Source organism: Sarcophilus harrisii, chromosome 4 (assembly GCF_902635505.1).
Source record: "Sarcophilus harrisii chromosome 4, mSarHar1.11, whole genome shotgun sequence".
Taxonomy (NCBI): domain Eukaryota; kingdom Metazoa; phylum Chordata; class Mammalia; order Dasyuromorphia; family Dasyuridae; genus Sarcophilus; species Sarcophilus harrisii.
The window spans coordinates 327,576,976-327,601,399 of NC_045429.1; positions in this window are offsets into that span (position 1 = coordinate 327,576,976).

Consider the following 24,424-nt stretch of genomic DNA (forward strand, 5'->3'; position numbering starts at 1 on the left):
ATTGAAACTCTGATATCTTTCTGCTAAACCAGGATTCCTCTTCAATCTTTGCTTTGAAGAGATTGTACAAAGCAGTGGGATGTAATGGCCTTTGCAGGTGGAATGACCCAGTCTTTCTGTCTCTAACACCCATTTTATCATTGAAGGTTTCCAAGAAGAAGAGGCCTTTGGACTGCAGCAGGGGTAGCTGATTTGGTTCTGGGGAAGGAGACATGGAAAGGAGGGAATGGATATTTGAAGCAGTCCCAATGCCTGCACACCCCAGAATTTCTTCTTCCCTTGTTGTGCTAACTCTTGGATCTTCATCCAGGGCACAGGATGGCACACTGGCCCATGAGGAGACCTTCCCTCTTAGCCTTTTTGGCTGGGGATGTATATTCTTATGTTGTGTCCTAGGCTCTTTTCCCCTCTGGTATGTTCATTCTGTTCTCTCTTGAGGCTCTTTTTAGCTCCCATGGGTTCAATTGTCTTCTCTATTCAGATGACTCCAAGATTTACATTCAGCTGCAGTCTCCACTGAGCTTTAATCCCAAATCACCTTATCAAAGATTTTGAACAGAAAAGCAAACTAAGCATGTCCATAATAGTTCTCATTTTCTGTTTCTATTTATCACCATTCTCTAGTCACCCAGGTCTGCAGTCTTAGGGTAATGCTCACTTCTTCACTTTTGCTCACCTCACATAGCCAGTCAATTGCCAAATCTGGTCATTCCTATCTGCACTACATCTCTTATATCTGTCTCTTTCTCTCCACCAATACAGCCATCTTATTATTTCAGGCCTTCATCGCCCCTCACTTGGATAATTGTAATGATTTCATTTGCATCCCTGCTTCAGGCCTTTTCCCACTTCAACCCCACATCCATCATAGCTGTGTAAGTGAGTTTAAGTGATTGGCCAAGAATCACACAAGAGTAAGTATTGGAGTCTGAATTTGAACTCAGGTCTTCTTGACTCCCGAATCAGTGTTCCATTCATTATGCTATCTAGGTGTCCCAAGACCTGTTCACAGTTAAATGGAATTCTTTTGATTGGATCAAAATAAATTCCCAGTAAATTAAAAGCTGAGTATTTTATTAATTATTTTAGGCAGGGTGAGGTGGTTTTATTGGTTTATTCAATAAACCCCTCCCTTGTTCCATTACATATAAGAGACAATTTATTCCAGGGAATGATCTTAATTCTCTGAAACTAAGTCTTATTAAAAGTGACCAAATTAAGAATAGAAATGTCTTTGTTTAACTCAATTCAGAAAGGCAACTCTGTTCGCCTTTGACCAGATGGAAAGAGGTAATCAGATTTCATGAAGAGATTTCTTCCCATGGTAGATACACTGTCATTAAACATTACCATTGTTCCTTTTGATAAATCAAACCCTGAAGTCAAGACCATGACACTGTTTTACTTTGCTTTGGAAGTTTGTCTTTTATTCTGGGATTACTATAAATAGAAGTGGAAGGGAGGAGGGAGAGAAAGGAAGAGAAAGAGAGGGAGGGAGAGAGGGGAGAGGAAGAAGGAGAGGGAGAAAGAAAAGGACAAGAAGAGGTACAAGAAGGAGAGAGAGAGAGAGAGAGAGAGAGAGAGAGAGAGAGAGAGAGAGAGAGAGAGAAACTCCAATTAGTTCAAGGATCTCTGCCAGTTTGAGAGTCTCTCCAAGCAGAAATGTTTTAGATGCTAATAAATTATCTCAGATAGATTTTGGCTTAAAACATGGAGTACAAAGTTCTTCTTTCACATGAAGAAATGGAGGCATTGGATGCAGATAACTCTAAAAAGTTTTTTATTGACGGCTTTTATTTTTATATCACTTTCATTTCCATATATATTCTTCCTCCTTCCCTCCTCTCCCTAGAGAACTCTCTTGTAACAAATAATTAAAAAGAGAAGAAAAAAAAAAACAGTTCAGCAAAACTAACCACCATACAAATCAAGACTGACAGTGTATGCAATGTTCTGCCCCAAAGTTCTGCCCATAGACCATGTAGGTCACCAAATGGGAGGTTTGGGGGGATGGGAACAAGAAGGAAAGGACCCTTTTGTTCCTATCCAGACAAAATAGCCTATAGAACCCATCTATGCACCAGAGAACCTGGAGTTGCTATTACTATAGCAACTATTTTCTTCCCTAACCTTCAAGACCCTCTTATGATCTCTTCCTGAATGAATATTGAACTTCCCCCACCTCCCTCCTTGCTCAAGGGACTTGTTCCACTTGGATCTTCAGGTCTACTTTTCTTTTCCATAAGAGATAAGCAGTAGTGTATCTTAACATTGATATACATGCATTTATTTCCCTTTGAAAAATTGGAAAAGGACCCTATGTTTACATAAGGTGCCAGGCAGATAGTTGGTAGGGAGATAGCCCCACTTCTAGCTTTGAGAAAGAAGGTGGAAGATAGCAAATTCACTTTGTTACCAAAGGAAAAGACTCTTGAAAGATCAGGTTGAGAGAAGCTGATAGTCTCCATTATGTCCCTATCCTCAGCTTAATACTCTAGAGACTTTGGGGAACTTCCCTTTGGGTAAAATCTGGGACTCTCTCTTGGTTTAACAGTTATCCTGCTCTCAACCAAAGAGCTCCTTCACTCTGTATTGTCTGGCATATATTCTTCTGGGTATACTTTCTCTGATTTCTGTTTTGCTATTGAATTATATAAATGAGTTTCTTAGCTAATTTTGTCTATGTGTTCATTGAGGAATTACTATTTGCAGGAAGGGAGTTAAGTCTTGTATATAAAATGTGGGTCTCCTAAATTAATGAACAGCGATCAGAAGTTAGATCAAATCTGAACACCACATCTTGTAAACTAAGGGAGAAGATAGATATTATTGTAATCCAGTACTCCCTCTCTCTGAGGAAAACAATAGTGGTCAAATTTCTGTCCCCCCAACCTTCTGCTTCCTCTGCTGTCAGGAATTAAAGTCTTCTTTGGAGAAGAGGAGTAGGGAGAAGAGATCAGCAGGTTCTGTCCTCCCTCTCTTTGAGTCACACAATGACGATTTCCATGCTATATGTAGGAGACAGCCCTGGAAACATGTATGCTGACTAATGTGACAGATAACAGTAATTAGACTTATACTTTTCAATGCATGCAAAAAAATCAATGCATCTAGACATGAACCCTGTGGGGACAAAACGCCCATCTTATTCCTAGAGGTCCCCATAAGCATATTTCATACCAATGCTGATCATAAGGTTTCCTTTCTGGCTAAGAGAAGATCTTGTGTCTCCTCTGAAATTGTGTTTTGTCAACAAATTTCTGTCAATCTTGAGCCAATGTGAACACTTGGCTCTCCAAGGGAAAGTAACAAAGAAGTCTGTCCTTAATCATGTTTCAGGAGCAGACTGATGACTGGGGACCCCTGTTTTTATGGTTTTGGTTAAGGACATATATAAGTTACATCTGAATTCTGATTGGTTCTCAATTACTTGTTCATCCTTCGTTTGGAAGAAGACCATTAACATAACAGGGTGATGTGGACTTGCTCATGAATTGAATTTAAGTGAGAAACAACAGCATAAAATTTTCTCTTCCAGAGTCATTCAAGTCCAGTGGCAAGGTGAAAGTCCATAACTGGAGGGGGCATGTAGATAATCTGGGCATTTTTGATGTCTGACCAAGCTCTGAGGTATTGTATAATGACACAATGCCTGCTCCAGTTGCCTTCATGGCCATTACAACAAATTGTTCTCTTCAGCCTATTCTGTTGGGCAAAGTCTTCACACGCTTAGGAAAGCTATCTTCCTAATTCACCAGTGGGCTGGTGGTCTGTTAGTTACCTTCAACCTAGTTTAGCTCGTCTGCCAATATGGTTTGCTGGGGTTTGGCTGCTGTGCATACTACAGCTTCTTGGAGCCTCAGATGAGAGTTGATTGGCAGGTAGACACCAAAGATAGATGAGCAACCCTGAAAGGGGCTCAGCAAGCCCTCATACCACAAGGGCTAGTCCTCCCTGAACATCCCATATACCCCAATCACCTAAGCTTACAATGAAAGGAAACTATCACAGTTTTAGTTTCCTAAAGTCATTAGCAAGTGTTTTTAACCAATTATTTTCCAGATTTTAAAACAAATATCATTACTAATTGTTTCCCAATTTGAAGAACATAAATATGCTATTAGCAGTTGTCAAATGTGAAGGACACACACATCATTGCCAAGCTATACTATTCAAATCTTTTTCTTATTACAATTTACACAATCCCAAAATGGAGGCTTTTATCTTAAGTTAACATAATATTCCCACCATGACAAAACCATTTCAGGTTCCCCTGCCTTTGAAGTGGATGTGGCTACTCACATCTCTTGGGTGTGCAAATTTAGAGCCATCTCCAGTCCAGATGTTCATATGAATTATTTTTATCTGACCTGTATAGAGCTTTCCAATTTCATTAGTCTGATCAGTCATGGTTGGATGAACTATACCTTGACTCTACATAGTAAGGTCATTTTGGTCAAAAACAAAGGACAAAAACCAGCTCATGTCTTGGATGAATAGGGAATCAACAACTACAGTCCTTCCTTTTATATGGAGGATCTCCAGTACTTACCATGCAGACCTTGCTGCATTCTAAGGTCCTTCAGGTCTTACCAAGTACCTCATAGCTGAGGACTCCAGATTCTAGGCAATACCATATGATCTGCTTATGGACCCTAGGGATTCCTGGGTCTTTCCATTTATTCCACTGTGGCATCTTTAGTACTTAGTACTCCCAGCTTTTCTGTGTACACTGTGGTTAAACTCTCTTATATGGGCCATCTTAACCAACTAGAGTGTGAGCTTCTTGATATCTATCTCAATTTTCTATTTGTATCTCCAGCACTTAGTGCAATGTGTGGCAAACAAGCCACACAAATGTGGCAATGCATTTTTTTCATTCATTCATTGGTAGTTCCTCACCTCTATAAAAAAAAGGAAATGCATAAATATGTTTTTTTCAAGAATGTCCTCAATGCAGAAAAGGAAAAGAAAAATATAGAATTTTTATTAGATGGAAAACAATGGTCAGGGGAAGGCTTTTTTTTTTTTTTTTTTAAAGAAATCAGCAAATCTGACTGTTTAGAGAAAGACAGAAGAAATGGAGAAATTAAAGGTTTTGGAGAAAGGGTATTACTACTATAGCAAGGTCCTAGAAAGGGCAAGAAGAGATGAGATCAAGGAATTCACTTTTGTATCTTTTCTGTGACAAGAGAAATGATACCAAGAAGACTTGAAGAATGAGTGAAAAAAAATTAAAAACGTTCACACGAGATGACCTCTCAGTGAAATGAGAAGTCAAATCATCTGCTATAATTACTGGAGTGTGGATATGATGAGGAGAGGAAAGGAAAGGTTTGGGACCACTATGGGAAATGAAATGAGGAGATATTAAATATAGGGCCCAGATGAGATTAAGGATCATAAGTCATGGGTCCATGATTCTATGACGGCCTCTGTTGGAGTCCAGCTCCAGTGAATACCGAGAAGGTGAATGAATATCCAAGGCCAGGTGGAAGATATACTTTGTAATCTCCATTTATCTGCGTGCCAGGGTTTATATACTTTTTAAACCAGTGTTACATTAACACCAGCTACCTCCAGGTGATGCTATATACCTTCCAGGGTTAATGCACAGACCACACATTGACATTTCCTTAACCAGCAGTAACAAGATATCTATCATCAATAACAGAAATTATCAATAGCCAGGTATTTGTCAAAACAGAGTTGTAAATAGCATAGTTGTACTTCCTTGTTTGTCACATGCATTCTCCATCAAGATAATCCTAAATTTATCTAGAGTATGTCTTTCATCCATTGGTAAGGAGATGGTGAGTCAATGCCTGGAATTTTTCAGCCCTTACATTAACCAGATCTCAAGTCATATCTGGACTAGACTCTTCCTTTTCATGCATTATGCAATACTGGCTCTCTACAGGCATCCATCTACCTTTGGATAATTCAGGCTTGAAGTTTATGGTGTTATGTTTTTTTCGTTGTCTATGACCCTTCAGAGTCTTCCATTATTTACCACCTAGGAATTCTAGGATTCTCCACTCTCTTCAAAAACCTTCTGTTACTGCTCTTCCAGCCCTTCCCTATTTCCCATCTCAGCAACCATGATGAGTTTTGGCTTCAGCCATTCCAGTAATTTTTGTAACATCTTAAAGTTTGTGAAGCACTTTCCATATATTATCTGTTTGATCCTCACAACCCTAGGAAATAGATGCCATTATTAATTCCTTTTTGCAGCTGTGGAAACTGAGGCTTGGTCATTTTAAATGTAATGCCCATGGTCATAGAGATAGTAGATTATATAGCTTTCCGATACCACATGCACTTCTATATTCACTGTACCATAATGTCTTTCTACTTATCGAATCTAATCTACCCCTTGCTCAGCCAGTTTTCTAATCTCCATATTTGCCTCTACTTAAAGAATGTTTTCTCTGCCAAATTAAGTTGCTGTTCAGTAATATTCATGAACCTATTTGGAGTTTTCTTGGCAAAGATACTGAAGTGGTTTTGCCATTTCCTTCTCCAACTCATTTTATAGATGAGGAAACTGAGGCAGACAGGGCTAAATGACTTGCCCAGAAATGTCTGAGGCTGGATTTGAATTCCACTTAGTAACCTAGGCGCTGTGTCATCTGGCTGCTCCTACCCCCTTAGGATCTAATCCCTAACCCTTCATCCAGGAAAGTTTCCCTGATTAATCTTGTTGCTAAACTGATTATATTCTCAATACTTTCAGGACTTATTTTGTATTACTTTAAAAAAATTAAGATTATTTTAAAATTTTTATCAACACTTTTAGTATTTATATCATAATCATTTTCAGATATATTTCCTATAGCCCCATCACCCAGTGACCCTTCTTCCCCTTATAACAAAGAAAGCCAATCATATAAAACCAGCCTACATAGTTACTCTGACATCTTAAATAACATTCAACATCCATAGTCCTCTGTCTCACTGTTGAAAGGAAGAAATGACACTTCTTTATCTTTTCTCTGGTACCAAAATTAACCACTACAATTTCATATGCTGACTCTACCACTATCTGTTCTGCCATCTCTTTTGGGCATATGAGTACTTCAGAGATGAGAAACTTGAAGTCAGACCTTAGCCTTGCCTTCTATTCCTAACAGCAGCCCTGAAGCATAGTATGGGTCTGTGGTCATCCTCCTGACACTAACCTCAAAGGTCAGGGATATCCCCGAAGGCATCCCAGTTCCCATTAAGCACCAAGGGGGGAATCTGTCATCCATAAACTTAAAGAAAGCTCACTTCCATTTTCAGCTTATACTGCTTTTCGAAGGAACAAGTTCCTTAAATTGTAGCGTCTTCTGGGTGAAGAAATGACATTTTGTTGGGCTGACCTTATCGCTTTCAAGTTTCAAAGGGGAAGAAGAGGTGACATCCTGGTATTACAAATGCCACCAGGTCTGTCAAAGCCTACCCTGAATCATTTGACCTAAATTAGAAGTGACTATTCCCCGCTCTAGCCCTCCTTTTGGATCTCTGTATTTTTTCATATTTTGCTTTGTATTATAACAGTGATTAGGTTCACATGCTTTTTCCCCTCTCCTGCTAGTCCTTGTCTTTTAAGTGCTCAGAGTTCATTGAGATCACACTCCAACTTGTATGTGAGCTTTAAAAGCTCAATTGTTCATACATGAATTTGCCAGCAGCCAATCCTGGCAAGACACCATCAGTCCCCTTGAGTGAAGCTGCCAGCTCTTTTCTGGAAGCAAAGAATTAGAAACTGAAGGGATGTTCAACAATTGTGGAATGTCTGAACAAATTGTGATGGAATATTATTGTGGTGTAAGGATGATGAGTGGGATGCACTCAGGAAAAACCTGAAAAGACTTCGATGAACCTGAAAAGAACTTCAATGCAAAGTGAAGTGTGTTGTGTACAAAGTAATTGTGATATTGTAAAATAATCAGCTGTGAATGACTTAACTATTCTCAGCAATACAATGATCCAAGACTACTCTGAAGGACTTATGATGAAAAATGCTATCCACACACAGAGAAAGAACTGATGGTGTCTGAATACAGATTAAAGCATTTTTTAAACTTTATTTTTCTTGAAGATTTTTTTTTGAAAGAGTGTAGCAGTGTTTACTTTTACAACATTACCATTAGGGACATATTACATGACTATACATATATACCCTATAGCAAATTGCTTGTCTTCTCAATGTGGTGGGGGAGAAGGGAGGAAGGGAGAAAATTGGGAACTCAAAATTTTATTTTTTTTCAAATTTATTTATTATTATTATTATTATTATTATAGCTTTTTATTTACAAGATATATGCATAGGTAATTTTTCAGTATTGACAATTGCAAATTCTTTTGTTCCACCTTTTTCCTGCCTTCCCTCCACCTCTTCCTCCAGATGGCAGGTTGACCAATACATGTTAAATATGTTAAAGTATAAGTTAAATACAATATATGCATACATGTCCAAACACTTATTTTGCTGTATAAAAAGAACTGGACTCTGAAATAGTGTACTATTAGCCTGTGAAGGAAATCAAAAATGCAGACGGACAAAAATAGCGAGACTGGGAATTCTATGTAGTGATTCATGGTCATCTCCCAGAGTTCTTTCGCTGGGTGTAGCTGGTTGAGTTCATTATTGCTCTATTGGAACTGATTTGGTTCATGTCATTGGTGAAGAGGGGCAGGTCCATCAGAATTGATCCTCATATAGTATTTTTGTTGAAATATATAATGATCTTCTGGTCCTGCTCATTTCACTCAGCATCAGTTCATGTAAGTCTCTCCAGGCCTTTCTGAAATCATCCTGCTGGTCATTTCTTACAGAACAATAATATTCCATAATATTCATATACCACAATTTATTCAGCCATTCTCCAATTGATGGGCATCCACTCAGTTTCCAGTTTCTGGCCATTAAAAAGAGACCTGCCACAAACATTTGCACACATGTGGGTCCCTTTCCCTTCTTTAAGATCTCTTTGGCATATAAGCCCAGTAGAAACACTGCTGGATCAAAGGGTATGCACAGTTTGATAACTTTTTGAGCATAGTTCCAAATTGTTCTCCAGAATGGCTGCATGTATTCACAATTCCACCAATAGTGTCCCCATTTTCCCATATCCCCTCCAACATTCCACATTATCTTTCCCTGTCATTCTAGCCAATCTGAGAGGTATGTAGTGGTATCTCAGAGTTGTCTTAATTTGCATTTCTCTGATTAATAATGACTTGGAGCATCTTTTCATATGGCTAGAAATAGTTTCAATTTCTTCGTCTGAGAATTGTCTGGAACTCAAAGTTTTAAAAACCAATGTAAAAATGCAATCAGGAAAAAATGTAATACTAAATAAAGAAGAAAAAAGAAAAGAATGAGCTACCAGAGGTTCAGGTTACCTACTAGAGCTGGATAATGGCTGAGCATGGTGAGAAGTGACCTCCTACAAATCCAGCCTAGTGGTGGTTCAGTGCTGACCAAGAGGGAGTATCTTGTCCACTGGCTGTTCCACTTTCAGAAATCAGCTACTCTGGAAACAGCTAGGTGATATGATAGAGACAGTGCTGTGCCCGAAGTCAGAAAGGCTCATGTTTTTGAGTTCAGATCTGGCCTCAAACACTTATGAGCTGTGTGACCCAGTATGTCTCAGGTTCCTCATCTGTTACATGAACTGGAAAAGAAAATGGCAAATCATTCCAGTATATTTGCCAGTTGGGGTCAAACATAACTGGAAACTACTGTAATAAATGAGTGAACCAACAATAACCTCCCCAGAAATGGAGGTAGTAAAGAGGAGAATATACCATAGTATTAGGGGAAATGCTTTGTAACTTCTGTTCTTGCTAGATTTTCTCAATGAATATCTCTTGTGTAAAAATAAATGATAATCATTGTTAAGGACCATACCTAAGTAAAGGGGCAGATCAATTCTCCTAGAGCCTCTGCAGCTGTGAATCATAACACTTGAAGGAGTTGCAACACAGCTTTTGATGATGCAAATGTTCCTTGTGGATGGGGATTGAAATAAATTGGAGGCAAGAGGGAAGAGGAGAGAGATCAGGTCAGAGAACACAACTGCCTCTCAGTCTTCTTATGTCATCATCCTCTCACATGAAGAGATCCTGACTACAGGTCTGAGACAACTCCAGCAGCCACTGGCAGGTGGCTCTTGTATCACAACAAATAACACTAATGGAAAAAGAATTAGATTATAAACCACTCACGACATATAATGATAATATATGTGCATATGTATCTTTAGTTTCTATAAAATATTTTCAGAGATAACTAGTTCCTGACATCCCTATGAGGTAGGCAGGATATGTATTTTTATCCCCATTTTCAGATAATCAAACTGAGACGCAGAACAAGTGATTTCTGCAGATCACAAAGGCAAAAGTGAAACTTGAATGCAAGTTATTTTGATTCCTAGTCCAGCCAGCTTTTTTACACCAAGCTCTCATGTATTTCTGGCGGGTAGGTGGAGCAGTAGACAGAGTCCTAAAGCTGATATCTGGAAAATTTTTCTTCTTGAGTTCAAATGTGACCTTAGTCACTTACAAGCTATGTGACCTGGGCAGGTCACTTATCCCTATTTACCTCCATTTCCTCATTTGTAAAATAAATTGGAGAAAGAAATGGTAAACTGTGCCAATATATTTGCCAAGAAAATCCCAAATGTGATCACAAAGAATCAGATAGAACTTGATGACATCTATTTCTGAAGTTACTATTTTTCCTTTTTTAAAGTTAGGTTTTTTGCATTTAATAGCTTTAAGATATGGATATAGATGGGTGGACAACACCATTCACAACCAGAGAGAGAACTATGAAAACTGAATGTAAATCAATATATGCTATGTTCACTTTTTTTGTTCTTTTTTTCCCTTGTTTTTCCCTTTTGTTCAGATTTTTCTCTCCAACACTATTCATAAGGAAATGTATATAAAAAAAAAAGAATGTACATGTATAATCAAAAAATGTTGTTTTACATGTTACTGAAGAAAAGAAAAGAGAAAAAGAAAAAAAGATATTGAGAGAGAAAAAATATCGAGCCCTTTTAAGAAAACAAGAGACCAGGGCAGTTTGATTGCAGTGGATAGAGCACTGGCCCTGAAGTCAAGAGGACCCAAGTTCAAATTCGTTCTTAGACACTTAATACGTTTTTAGCTGTGTGACCCTAGATAAGTCACTTAACTCCAATTGCCTCAGGGGAAAAAAAAGAAAAGAAGCAAGAGACCACCTTATAAAACAGAAATGGGAAGTTATGCTTTAAGTATAACATAAGTGAAAGAGAGAGTGAAAAATCACTCTCTTGTAAAAATCTGAGGAGGCTGGAGCTAGTCTAACTAAATGACTTAACAATACCTACGAATAATCAGGTCTCAAAGACCATGCTAATGAAGTGATTAGTATTTTTACTACTGCCAAAGAACAACTGGATGATGGAGGAGAAAAGTTCTTTCCAGAAGATTGAGGAGGGCATAAAGACCACAAAACTATAGATTTAGGACTGGTGGAGCTCTCAGAGATCACATTTCCCAAAACCTTCATTTTACAGGACCCACTAAGTGGCAGATTGGGGATTTGAACCCAAGTTTTCTGACTCTAAATCCATGATTTTCCATTGTACCAAAAATCAAAGCCAGACCAAAAAAAATCACGTTTCAAAAAAGTAAAACTTTTAACAGTAAAGCAGCACAAGCTTGTATTTAGAAGTTTGTTTAGAAGTTGTTAAGCTTTTCTATGATTGAGTATTAAGTTCCTTTTTTGGGGTCCATTTCTGTGATTTCATCAATATTGGAAACTACAGTTATGAAAACTCTTGTTGCATAATTGATGATGCATAACCACCTCATAGAATCTTAGAGAGTTTCCTGGTGGCCCAAGGGATGCCCAAGGTCACAAAACTAATGTTAAATACTTACAAGTTATCCTTAAGATGTTAACTAAAAGATTTGTGTGTAAGTATAGATATAGGAATTAGGTGTTATATTTCTGCTATAGTCTCTGACCTAAAACTAGGAGCTCTTTGAGGGCAGTGGTTTCTGGGAATACTGGGAATCCTTTGAGGGATAAGACCACGATTCTTTCCTCCAAATTTTCCTCTAGTACACAACTTGAGTTAAAAGAAAAGATGCAGACACTGATTTCCTAAATCCCCAATCCTCATAAGCATTGGTTAGTCAGTCAATAAATATTTATTAAGCACCTACTATTCATCAGATGCTATACTAAGCACTAGAAACTCCTTTACAGGAGAAATCTAAACAGGCCGAGTCCCAGGCTTCCCTCAAGCCTCTCATCATCTCCTCCAATCAGACACATAGATAATTAGAGTTAGCCAAGATAACGGACATGACTGGGGAAAGCTTTGTCTCACATTACCTGCTTTCATTGGGTAGCCAGTCAAGGGCTAGATTTTTAACAATAACAGCAACCCTGCCTTCATTCACACCCCCTCATTATGGTAAAGGGCTTTGTTCCCCCAGAATTTGAGAATGGGGGCAAATGCAGCAGATCTCATCTGAAGGTAGTAATTCTGGGGCTGTCCCTCTGGTCCCTCTGGGGGTTTGAGAGCATAAACTGGTCCCACCCAACAATGTGTTTCCTGGCAGCAAAACAGAAGCCTATAACCAGAGGTTGGGGCCCAACTTGGCAGATGTCCAGGGGAGCTACTCCAACTTGGGCTTTTCTTTCAAGTGGACAACAATCACTAGAATCTCCCTTTCTCATCCTTCACCTTTTCTCCAAACACTTGGGACTCTTATTTGCTTGGGAGAGAAATTTCTTGCTTTTCATTTTTCCTTTAAAGTCAAGAAATGGCAAGCCTAAAATAATCCATGTTGTGGTCTAAAAAATTGAATTTCCTTGGATTTTAGGATGGGAGGCCTCACAGAGATCCAAGTGGATCTCATTTTATAAATGAGTTTTAGAGAAAGGAGATGAAGGGCTCAAGATCTTAGAGAAAGTGGCAGATCCTGGATTCAATCCCAGGTCTACAAGTTCCAAAACTATTACTCTTTCAACTACACCATTTCCATCTTTTATGTGTCCCCTTAATTGACTATTTCAGGATCCTTGGTGACTGAGGCTAAGGAATTTAAGGCTAGATTGTCAAATATTGTATATATTCCTTTGGCCCTGCCCATGATTTCGAGGTGTACAAGTTGAGAAAGGAAGAAAACACCTTGTCTGGGTTAGAGTTTTTGGTTCCTTACTGATGTGTGATGTTTTAATCCTTTTTTTGTTTTGTTTTAGTTTTTATTTTGATGATCTTTGAGACAAATATAGATAGAAGACCTCTGAGTGGCTCTGTATGAGCAAGTGAGTGTATGCTCTGAACCCAGAAAATTCCAATGCCCTGTGACCCTGCAATGGCAGCCAGAAGTCTTATTTATTATATTAATTCCAGGCAGGATCCTCAGCATTTTGCATGAACGTCTCTTTTCCAAGACTCAAGAAAGGGAAATAATTTGCACTTTATAAGTTAGTGGCCAGCCAGTTACTAGACCCCAGCTCTTCTTACTTTCAGTTCAGTAGAGTTTTGAGAAGCCAGAGTGGAAAAGGCACTGGAGAGAGAGAGAATAGGGAGGATGACATAATGGAACAGATGGGAACTGAAAGATGGTTAAATAGTTTAAACAGTGGTTCTCAAAGTAAAATCCAGAGATTCTCTGGTGGTCTCTGAAACCCTTTCAGAAGGTCTGCAAATTCAAATTAATTTTTTTTCTAATATGGTAAATATCTATCAATATAATCCACATAAACAAAAATTTTTCAGACAGATCCTCAATAGTTTTTTTAAATAGTATAAAGATAGTGAAAACAAAAGTTTGAGAACCACTGGTTTAAATCCTGAATCTGAGAGGTAATAGACCAGCTGGGTGAGTCCCTTCTCTCAGTCTCAGTTTCCTCATTTTTAAAGTGAAGATAACAGAATAGCATTATCTATTTTATATGGTCACTGGGAGTATAGTTTGGGAGAATTTTCCTTGATCTCTTAGCTCTAAATGTTTATTTTCTCTGAGCAATACAGGAGAACATTGTACATAGTAACAATAAGATTACCTGATGATCTGCTCTGATGGATTTGGCCCTTTGCAACAATGTGGTGATTCAAAGCAATTCCAATAGACTTGGGATAGAAAATGTCAATCATGGCCAGAGAGAGAACTACAGGGACTGAAAGTGAATTTAACATAGTATTTTCACCTTTTGTTTGTTTAGTTTTTCCTTTTGGTCTGATTTTTCTTGCACAACGTGACTAATATGGAAATATGTTTAAAAGAATTATATATATTTAACTAATATCAGATTGCTTACTGTCTTAGGGAGAGGGAGGTAAAGGAGAGAGGGAGAACACAAAGTCTTACCAAAATAATGTTGAAAACTATATATATATTTGGAAAAATAAAATACTATTGAAAATTTAAGAAAAAGAAAAAGAAATGAATAAAGTTTTACTTTCCCCTGGGTCGAGGGACATGATTCTCAGAGATAGAGAGATTGGAAGAGCACTTTTTTTTGGATTTTATTTTTGTTCTTAAATATATTATTTATTTTAAACATTCTTTTCTTTTAAAATTTCAAATTCCAAAATTTCTCCCTCCCTTCCACCCTCTCCCCCCCCTCCACTGAGAAGGCAAGCAATATATCAATTATACTATTAGACAGATTTTTTAAATGGCAGAGTACTTTCTGATGAGCCTGGCATGAGGGTGAGTGCCCTAATCCTTCATCAGGTGTCTCAGTCAGACGGGGAACAAGCATTTTATTAAGCACTTACTATGAGTAAGGCACTGTGCTAAGCAATGGGGATGCAAAGACAAGCAAAAAACCTGTTCTCAAAGAGCTTCATCTAATGGAGGGGGAGGTATAAACTTCTATAACTTCCATAACTATGGTATATTCACCTGCATAACTTTCACCTCCTCTTCTGTCTCTATCTTCTCTGACTTGCGACCCAGTTTATGCACCTCTCACCAATCCCCAGGGATTTCCACCCTTCTCCTGAAGCCAGTTAGAAGCTGGTACTCCCAGGATCCCTGGTGACCACCAGGCAGATAACCTGTTTTTTTCTTTTACCCTTGTGATTCTGAGAGAGGCTCTGAACATGAAATAAAAACACTAATCAGAATACAAAAAGGGAAAAAGGCTAAAGTTGCCAATGCTATTGACTATTATGAATCTCATTCAACTAGTCAGGTAGAGAAATTGGTTTCCCTTGAGACATCCAACTCCTTGCTGTATCCTCACTATTCTTTTCTTTCTTTTTTTTTTCCTTTTTTTTTTTATTCTATGCTCCTGAGACTCAGAGCAAGCTACTCTTTTTTCATATCTTTTCAGATTGTTTGCAGCCACACCCAGTGATCTGGGAGAGCCATGGGAAGAAGGCTAGGAGGTGGTTGGAGATAAATGTCTCCATACAGGAATGCTTCATTGAACTGGTGATTAATTTATGAAATTATGAAATGAGAGCAGGCATGTCTGGTTTTTTGAACATTCTCCAGGAAAGACCATGACTAGCAATGGGTGGAGATCACATTTTAATTAAAACACAGAGGATATGGGGGCAAAAAGTCCATAAAGGCAAAGATAGGAAGTGAAAAGGAGATGAGGTGGTGAAGACATGCAGCATGGGGAAAAAGTTGGGGAAGGGGAGAGGTAGAGAAAATTACTCAGGGGGCCATGTTTAGAATTGGTAATCTGAGGCAGCATGCCCCACCATGACAGTGAGAGAATGCTCAGGGAGCAGAAGTTTGTGGTCTCATTGTTATAATTTTTGGGGGGATGGGGGAAACAGACCAATTTCAATCTGTACCATCCTGGAGTAATGTTACTTCATTAACATATCCATCTCATCTCAAAATTATCAGCACATCTTGAAATTCTGCTAGTCTGAAACTGTAGAGATCTGGATTTTACCTGAAATTTATATATCACAGGCCAGAAACCTTGAGAGCAGTGCCTAGGTGATTTCTCCAGGATTCAGCATATATTACCAGGATGGGAATTTGGGTCAATATATGTACTGTCCGAAGTATTCTCTGGAGGACCTCAGTGCCCTCTACAAAAATATGATACCATTTGCAGATTATTTTCCTTTGATCTTTGGAATGCTCTGTATGTAACTTGAAGATTCCTCTTTTCAATCATATTTCCATCTATTATCCCTTTATACTAGTTACCTATAAACTGAATTATTGTTGTTGTTATTTGTCCTTCTTTCTCCAAAACCATGACACCAGGAAGATGTTGCCATGACATAAAAGTGAAATGAATTTCAGAGAGGGACGGCTGTGCAAAGTCACCAGCCTCATTTTTCCCTCTGGAGCCATCTGAGAGCCAGATATCAACTGGAAATGATCCTGTACTTGTTCTCCAGGGGGACCAGAAATAAATACATTTTCCCCCTGAGGCAGTTGGGGTTAAGTGACTTGCCCAGGGTCACACAGCCAGGAAGTGTTAAGTGTCTGAGATTAGATTTAACTCAGGTCCTCCTGATTCCAGGGCTGGTGCTCTATGCACTGTGCCACTAAACTGCCCCTCCAAATACAATTTGTAAATATGAACCTGCTTTCCTTTTCACTTTATTCTATGTACAAGAAACTACATAATTGGAGCATGCTAAGTCTTTGAATATTTGAAAACAATGGGGTGAATTGAAAGGGTAGAAGCCCTCGCAGGATGGGGACTCTGAACTAGGTATATACAATAGATTTTATATTTCTATATTTAAATTTTTTTCCATTTCATCTTTTACATTACTTAATCTATGGAGCTGGTCAAAATTGCTTAGCATAATAGCAGTCACTTGGGCTTGGAGAAGGAAACTGGGAGATCTTACCATTTCCTGGCAAAGTACTGTCCATGGGTCTAGGAAAGAGCTATCTCAGGCATGTATCAAAATAGTAACTGACAAGACAGACTTCCTAGAAAAAGGCTATCTCAGACATGTGCCAACAAAGTAACTAACCGGACTGGCTAGTATGGTAAGTGTATCCATTTCACTTCTTCAATGACTTTTTCTGGAGGTTTAAGGAAGACAATAGCCAACTACAAGATTGAAAGGACTCTAAATAAGGACTGGTGCTTTGTATTTTGCAAATGAGGAAAGTACTTTGTAAACTGTTAAACATAATGATAATATCTAACATTGATACAGTGTCAAGCACTGGGGTAATTATCTCATTTGATTCTCACAACAACCCTGATGTTATCCCAGTTTTACAGAGGAGGAAACTATAGCTTCAATGACTTGCCTCTACATTGGAACTTAGGTCTTTTTGATACTAGGTCCAGCACTTTAGCCATAGAACCACCTACATTTAGAGCTGGAATGGACCTTAGAAATCAATTCCTTATTTTTCAATTGAGGAAACTGAGTTCCAGATAGGTTAAGTGACAGAAACGGGCTACTATTGTGTGTTTAGGATTGGGAGTGCAGGGCCCACTCTGCTGAAGATTTAGAAGATAGATTCTAATACTAACTATACTACTTATTACTTGTGGCTATTTCAGTTCAAGCTTCAGTTTCCTTTTTTATAAAGTAAAGAAGTTGCACTCAGTAGCTTCTAAGGTCTTCTAGCACTAAATAATTTAGCCTTCTGTGGTACAGGCTCTGGCACTCTATCTGGGGCCCTGAGAGTCACAAATTGAAAATCATTCTAAGTTAAATGGACAACTAAGTTGTCCAGTGTCACACAACTAGTGACTGACAGAGGCAAAATTAGAATTCAGGTCTTTCTGGCTTTCAATTCATCACTCCATTCACTGTACCTCTTAGCTGGTTCATAATGATTTATAAAGTTCCCTCTTTTGAGTCTAAGATTAGGGAATAGGGAAAGATAGTATTTTCAGATGGTAGGGTCTTGTAGCTCAAGTTGCTATTTATGGACTATAAACCTCGCTGGAAATAAGACACCCCACTTTCTCCATTTACTCTTAGTACCTCCACTCCATCCATGTTCCCCAGAGGAACTTAGGTCACCCCCAAAATCACAGAAATAAAGCCACTAAGCCAGGTAAACAAGTTATGCTGCTCAAGTGTCAGGATTGGGGTTCATCTTGTGCTCCCCTCCAGATAAACTCTGTGGTGAATGGGGAAGAGGCCAAGTCTGATAACTCAGAAACTGCCAGCCTTTTAGTGAGCCCATGGTGGGAAGAGATATAGGGAGCCTAGACCCCAGATCAGCAATGGAATCCTTGTGGTCTTTTTTTGTGTGTATTTTCAGGAGGGAAAACTGGTGCCTCTGAGAACCATGTTCACAGCCTGATCACACACTAGGTCAGAGAGAACCCACCAACAACAGAACAGCCCTTTCTTCCTCTTCCCCAGGGCTTCACTATTCCTCTAGGGAAAGGGGGGGGGGGCAACACACTGCCCATCTGACCTTAGATCTCCCCAGACTTATCTATCTTGTAAGGCTTTTAACAAGATAGAAAACAAGATAGTGTTAGATTTCTTAATTCAATAAGCACTTGTACCTGCTGGGTACACTAGCCAACATTGTAATACCAAGTTTAAATGAAATACAATTCCAACAATTGAGGGGATGCCCATCAGTTGAGGAATGGTTGAATAATTTATGCTATATGAATGTAATGAAATATTATTATTCTACAAGAAATGATAAGCAGGCTGATTTCTTTTTTTATTCTCCATTAAAGCTTTTTATTTACAAAGCATATGCATGGGTAATTTTTCTAACATTGACTCTTGCATAACCTTTTGTTCCAAATTTTCCCCTCTTCCCCCTCACCCCCTCCCCTAGCTGGCGGGTAGTCTAATACATACTAAATATGTTGAAATACATGTTAGATCCAATATATGTACATATATTTACACAGTTATCTTGTTGCACAAAAAAATCAGATCAAGAAGGAAGAAAAAGAAAAACTGAGAAAGAAAATAAAATGCAAGCAAATAGCAACAGAGAGAGTGAGAATGCTATGTTGTGTTCCACCCTCTGTTCCCATGGTTCTCTGGGTGTAGATGGCTTTCTTCGACACTGAACAATTGGAACTGGTTTGAATCATCTCAATGTTGAAGAGACTCACGTCCATCAGAATTGATTGTCATATAATCTTGTTGTTGCTGTGTATAATGACCTCCTGGTTCTGCTTATTTCACTTAGCATCAGTTCATGTAAGTCTCTCCAGGCCTCTCTGAAATAGCCTGCTGGTTGTTTCTTACAGAACAATAATATTCCAGTTTCTTGCCACTACAAAAAGGGCTGTTTTTGCACGTGTGGGTTCCTTTCTCTTCTTTAAGATTTCTTTGGGGTATAAGCCCAGTAGAAACATTGCTGGATCAAAGGGTATGCACAGTTTGATGACTTTTTGAGCATACTTCCAAATGAGCAAGCTGATTTCAAAAGAGCCTGGAAAGACTTACATGAATTGATGCTAAACAAAATGAGCAAATTATGTGATGGTCAACTGTGATGGACTTGACTTTTCTTAGCAATGTGGTGATTCAAGGCAATTGCAATAAATTTGGAATGGAGAGTGCCATGTACATTCAGAAAGAGAACAAATGTTGTTCAAAACATACTATTTTCATCTTTTTTGTTTGTTTGTTTGCTTTTTTCCTTATGGTTTATCCCTTTTGTTCTGATTTTTCTTTTACAACATGACCAATATGGAAATGGATTTAAATTTAAATTGATTGTACAGGCAATTCCAACAGACTTGTGATGGAAACTGCCATCTGTATCCAGAGAGAGAATGGGTGGAGGCTGAATGTAGATCAGAACATAATATTTTCACCTTTTGTTGTTTGTTTGTTCTTTTTCGTGTTTTCTTCCCTTTTGATCTGACTTTTCTTGCTCACTATGACAACTATGGAAATATGTTTAGAAGAATTGCACATGTTTAACCTAGATCAAATTGCTTGCTGTCTTGGGGAGGGGAAAGGGAGAGGGAGAAAAATTTGGAACATAAAGTTTTGCAAAGATGAATGTTAAAAAACTATTTTTGCATATATTTGGAAAAATAAAATACTACTGAGGAAAAAAATACAATTCCTATTCTCCCAGAGTATACAAGCCAGTACAGAAAAATATATAGAGATATAGATATAGATAGATAACTGTAATGTGGCAATGTATTATATAAGTTATATAGGGTGATGGATGCTTACTGTATAAATATATAATTATGCTATATATAATTACATTATAATTTAACTTTAATGGGTAATATAACTTAAATTACATAACTATATAATTACATATGGCAATTTATTACATGATAAGTTCATTAGAGAGCCAAAAAAATGTTCTCAACAGAGATCCAAAGTATTTTTTTTTTATTGTACAATTAGCTTGTGAAGGAAATAAAAAATGCAGGTGGGCATAAATATAGGGATTGGGAATTCAATGTAATGGTTTTTAGTCATCACCCAGAGTTCTTTCTCTGGGCGTAGCTGGTTCAGTTCATTACTGCTCCATTGGAAATGATTTGGTTGATCTCATTGCTGAGGATGGCCTGGTCCATCAGAACTGGTCATCATCTAGTATTGTTGTTGAAGTATATAATGATCTCCTGGTCCTGCTCATTTCACTCAACATCAGTTCGTGTAAGTCTCTCCAGGCCTTTCTGAAATCATCCTGTTGGTCATTTCTTACAGAACAATAATATTCCATAATATTCATATACCACAATTTATTCAGCCATTCTCCAACTGATGGGCATCCACTCAGTTTCCAGTTTCTAGCCACTACAAAAAGGGCTGTCACAAACATTTGTGCACATACAGGTCCCTTTCCCTTCTTTATGAAGAGATCCAAAGTATTATTAGCCTAAGTCATTTCAGGCCTTAGATTCCTCCTCTATAAAATGAGGGGGTTATATTCAATGGTCCCTTCCAACTCTAAGTATTCTTTTGTATCACACTTGTCTGATGCTTGAATGTATGTGTCTGAGATTCCTGTTAAAAGGTTAGCTGACTTTTCCCAGGGTCACACAGCTAGTAAGTGCATTTGAATTAGCCTTTAGAGCTTTATTAGAGGCTATTGAGCTGGGATCCATGAATTTGTTTTTAAATTTTTTTCAAAATGATTTCTATATAATTGTTTTCTATTGCAATCCAGTGTATTTTATTTAAAAACATAATTCTAGCTCAAAGGGCTCTCAAACTGTGCATGTCCTTTGATCTAGAAATACCACTATTATTCTGTATCCCAAAGAGATTAAAAGAAAAAAAAGGGGGGGGAAAGACCTTTTTGTATAAAAATATTTATAGCAGGTCTTTTTATGGTGGCAAAGAATTGGAAATTGAGGTGATACCGATCAACTGGGGAATGGCTGAATAAATTGTGGTATAAGGTTGTGATGATATATTATTACTGTGCTATAAAAAATGAAGACTAAGATGCTTTCAGAAAAACCTGGAAAAGCTTACATGAATTGATGCAGAGTGGAGGAGCAGAACCAGGAGAACACTGCACACAATAATACCAATATTGTCAGAATGATTAGGTGTGAATGATTTAGCTATTTTTAGCAATATAGTGATCCAAGATGATCCCAAAGGACTCATGATAAAAACTTCTATTCACCTCCAGAGAAAGAACTGATGAAGTCTAACTATAGATTGAAACATATTACTTTTCACATTTAATTTTTTTCTTTTGGTTTGTATCTTCTTTCACACCATGACTAATATGAAAATAAAACTGCACAATTGCACATGTATCACCTATATGAAATTGGTTTCCATCTCAAGGAATGAGGAGATGAGAAAGGGAGGGAGAAAACTTGAAATTCAAAATTTAAAAAAGGAATGTTAAAAATTGTCTTTATATATAATTGGGGAAAACAAAATATTTTTATTAAAACTTTATTTACAAAACATATGCATGGGTAATTTTGCCAACATTGACCCTTGCATAACCTTTTGTTCCAAAATTTCCCCTTCTTCCTCCCACCCCCTCCCCTAGCTGGCAGGTTAAATATGTTGAAATACATGTTAGATCCAATATATGTACACATATTTATACAGTTATCTTGCTGCACGAGAAAAATCAGATAAAGAAGGAAGGAAAAGAAAAACTGAGAAAGAAAACAAAATGTAAGCAAATAACAACAGAGAGTGAGAATGTTATGCTGTGTTCCACCCTCTGTTCCCGTGGTTCTCTCTCTGGGTATAGATGGCTCTCTTCATCACTGCACAAATGGAACTGGTTTGAATCATCTCAATGTTGAAGAGATCAAATTGCTTGCTGTCTTGGGGAGGGGAAAGGGAGAGGGAGAAAAATTTGGAACATAAAGTTTTGCAAAGATGAATGTTAAAAAACTATTTTTGCATATATTTGGAAAAATAAAATACTACTGAGGAAAAAGTCCGTCAGAATTGATCATCATATAGTCTAAAACAAAATATTTTTAAAAATAAAAACCAAAAACATAATTCTGAGAATGGGTCTATAGATTTCACTAGTGTGCCCAAGGAGGTCCATACATGACCCTTTAGGAGGCTTGGTTCTCCTTTGGCGAAAGGGAATTTTACTAGGTGTGCTACAAAATATTGCTCCATACACACCCTTTTAGCCAGTCAATCAATATTTGTTAAGCACCTGCTACAAGCCAGGTATTATACTAAGTGCTTCTTTATTTCATGAATTATAAACTAGCCACTTTAGCCTTCACCATAAACTCACCTTCTTTTGAGCTTGCAATAAATATCATAAACCATCAGAAACTGATTCAAACAAGATGCCCTCCTGACCAGCAAGAGGATGTTTGCCCATCTTTTTTATTATCCTCCTCCCTATATCCTGACACTTCCACATTCCCCAGTCTGCTGCCTGCTCTCTCGGGTTTGGCATAGGGAGGGTCTCAATAACAATTTTATCGTTGAGCCTTCTAGACTGGGGAAGTAAAGGAAAAAAGAAAGAAAGGGAAGAAAAAGAGGTGGAGAAATCCCAAGGAAAAGGACACACTAATCATCTATCAGCCTAGAGTGAAGAAACAAAAGAAGAAAAACATAAAACAAGGATTTGAGGGTGGGTTTTTCTTTTGTTTGTTTCGGGGGGGTCAACTAAAGGCCCAGTTATTCAAGAACTCTTTCTTTGTTATTGCTAACTTCTTATTACTGTTGTAGTACACTACAGTTGGGGAAGCTAGGTGAGGCACTGGATAGGGAGCCTTAAGGCAGGAAAACGAGTTAAAAATCCAGCCTCAGACCCTTACTGGCTGTGTGACTCTGGACAAGTCACTTAATCCTGTTTGCCTCAGTTTCCTCATCTATAAAATGAGCTGGAGAAGGAAATGGCAAACCACTCCACTATATTTACCAAGAAAACCACCAAAAGGGTCATAGAGCATCGGATAATGACAAAGGCAGGGGGAGAGGGAGGCTATTGCAAGATCTAAGAGGTAGCAGGGATAGAAAGCTGATCTATACTGGGTAGGGGGATTTTCTTCATCCGGGAATTCTCTATGTCAGTGAAGTCATAGGTCTGTTCTCTGTGTCTTTAAGATTTACATGGCACTTTACCATAGCACAAGGGAGCGCTTTCCCATTGTGAGTGTTATCTCCATATTTTACAATATGAGGAAACTGAATCTCAGAGGGGGTCTCAGAAAGGTTAAGTGATTTGCCTAGTATTTATTGCATTATATTGGGTATCAGAACCAAGTATTGAGTATCACATCCAAGAGTCCTAATTTTAAGTCCATCCCCTTGCTTCATGTTTAGATTTTGTCTTAACCTTTCACCTAATGTAGACAACTAATACTTGTATTACAATTACAATAATTATAATGGGTTAGAATTGTTCCCAGACCTCTAATCTCAATCTTTTTTGCTTCCAGTTGTTCTCCTTCCCCCCTTCACTTTGCTTCTTCTTATGCTATTCCCTGTCCTTGCTGAACCTTCCTTTCTCTGCATGTTGAATGACTAACTGTCCTTGAGATCCAAGGTAAACTTTCTCTCCTTATTACTCTTCAAACCTTAAAACACTTGTAGAATTGTGATTTATTATCCAGTCTCATGATCAAGACCAGGACAAAAATTACCCAGGAACAAAGGGGAAGTTGGGAATGAGACATAGGTTTCCTTCCTTCCAGGCCTGGACTCCATCCAATGAAAAGAAAATCTCTCATCTTTCCTATGGGAAGATGTCCCTCACTATTCACTATCACAGAGGGATGTGTTCTGACTGGTATCATCAATAGGGTGCACCCATCCTTGAGGTCAATTCCTTTTGACCAGTGGAATTTGCCAAAATAAATTTCTCTTGTGTTTTTCTACTTTCCTCTCTTTACTCTGGCTGATGGATGTTTAACATGTCCTTTCCTCACTAAGGAGTGAAACAATGCTTTCCTGATCTGTCAACACTATAATTGTTTTGACCAATAGTAAACATGGATTAAAGTTTATTCCAGCCTTTTCTGGATAAAGGCTGGCCCTATAGTGTA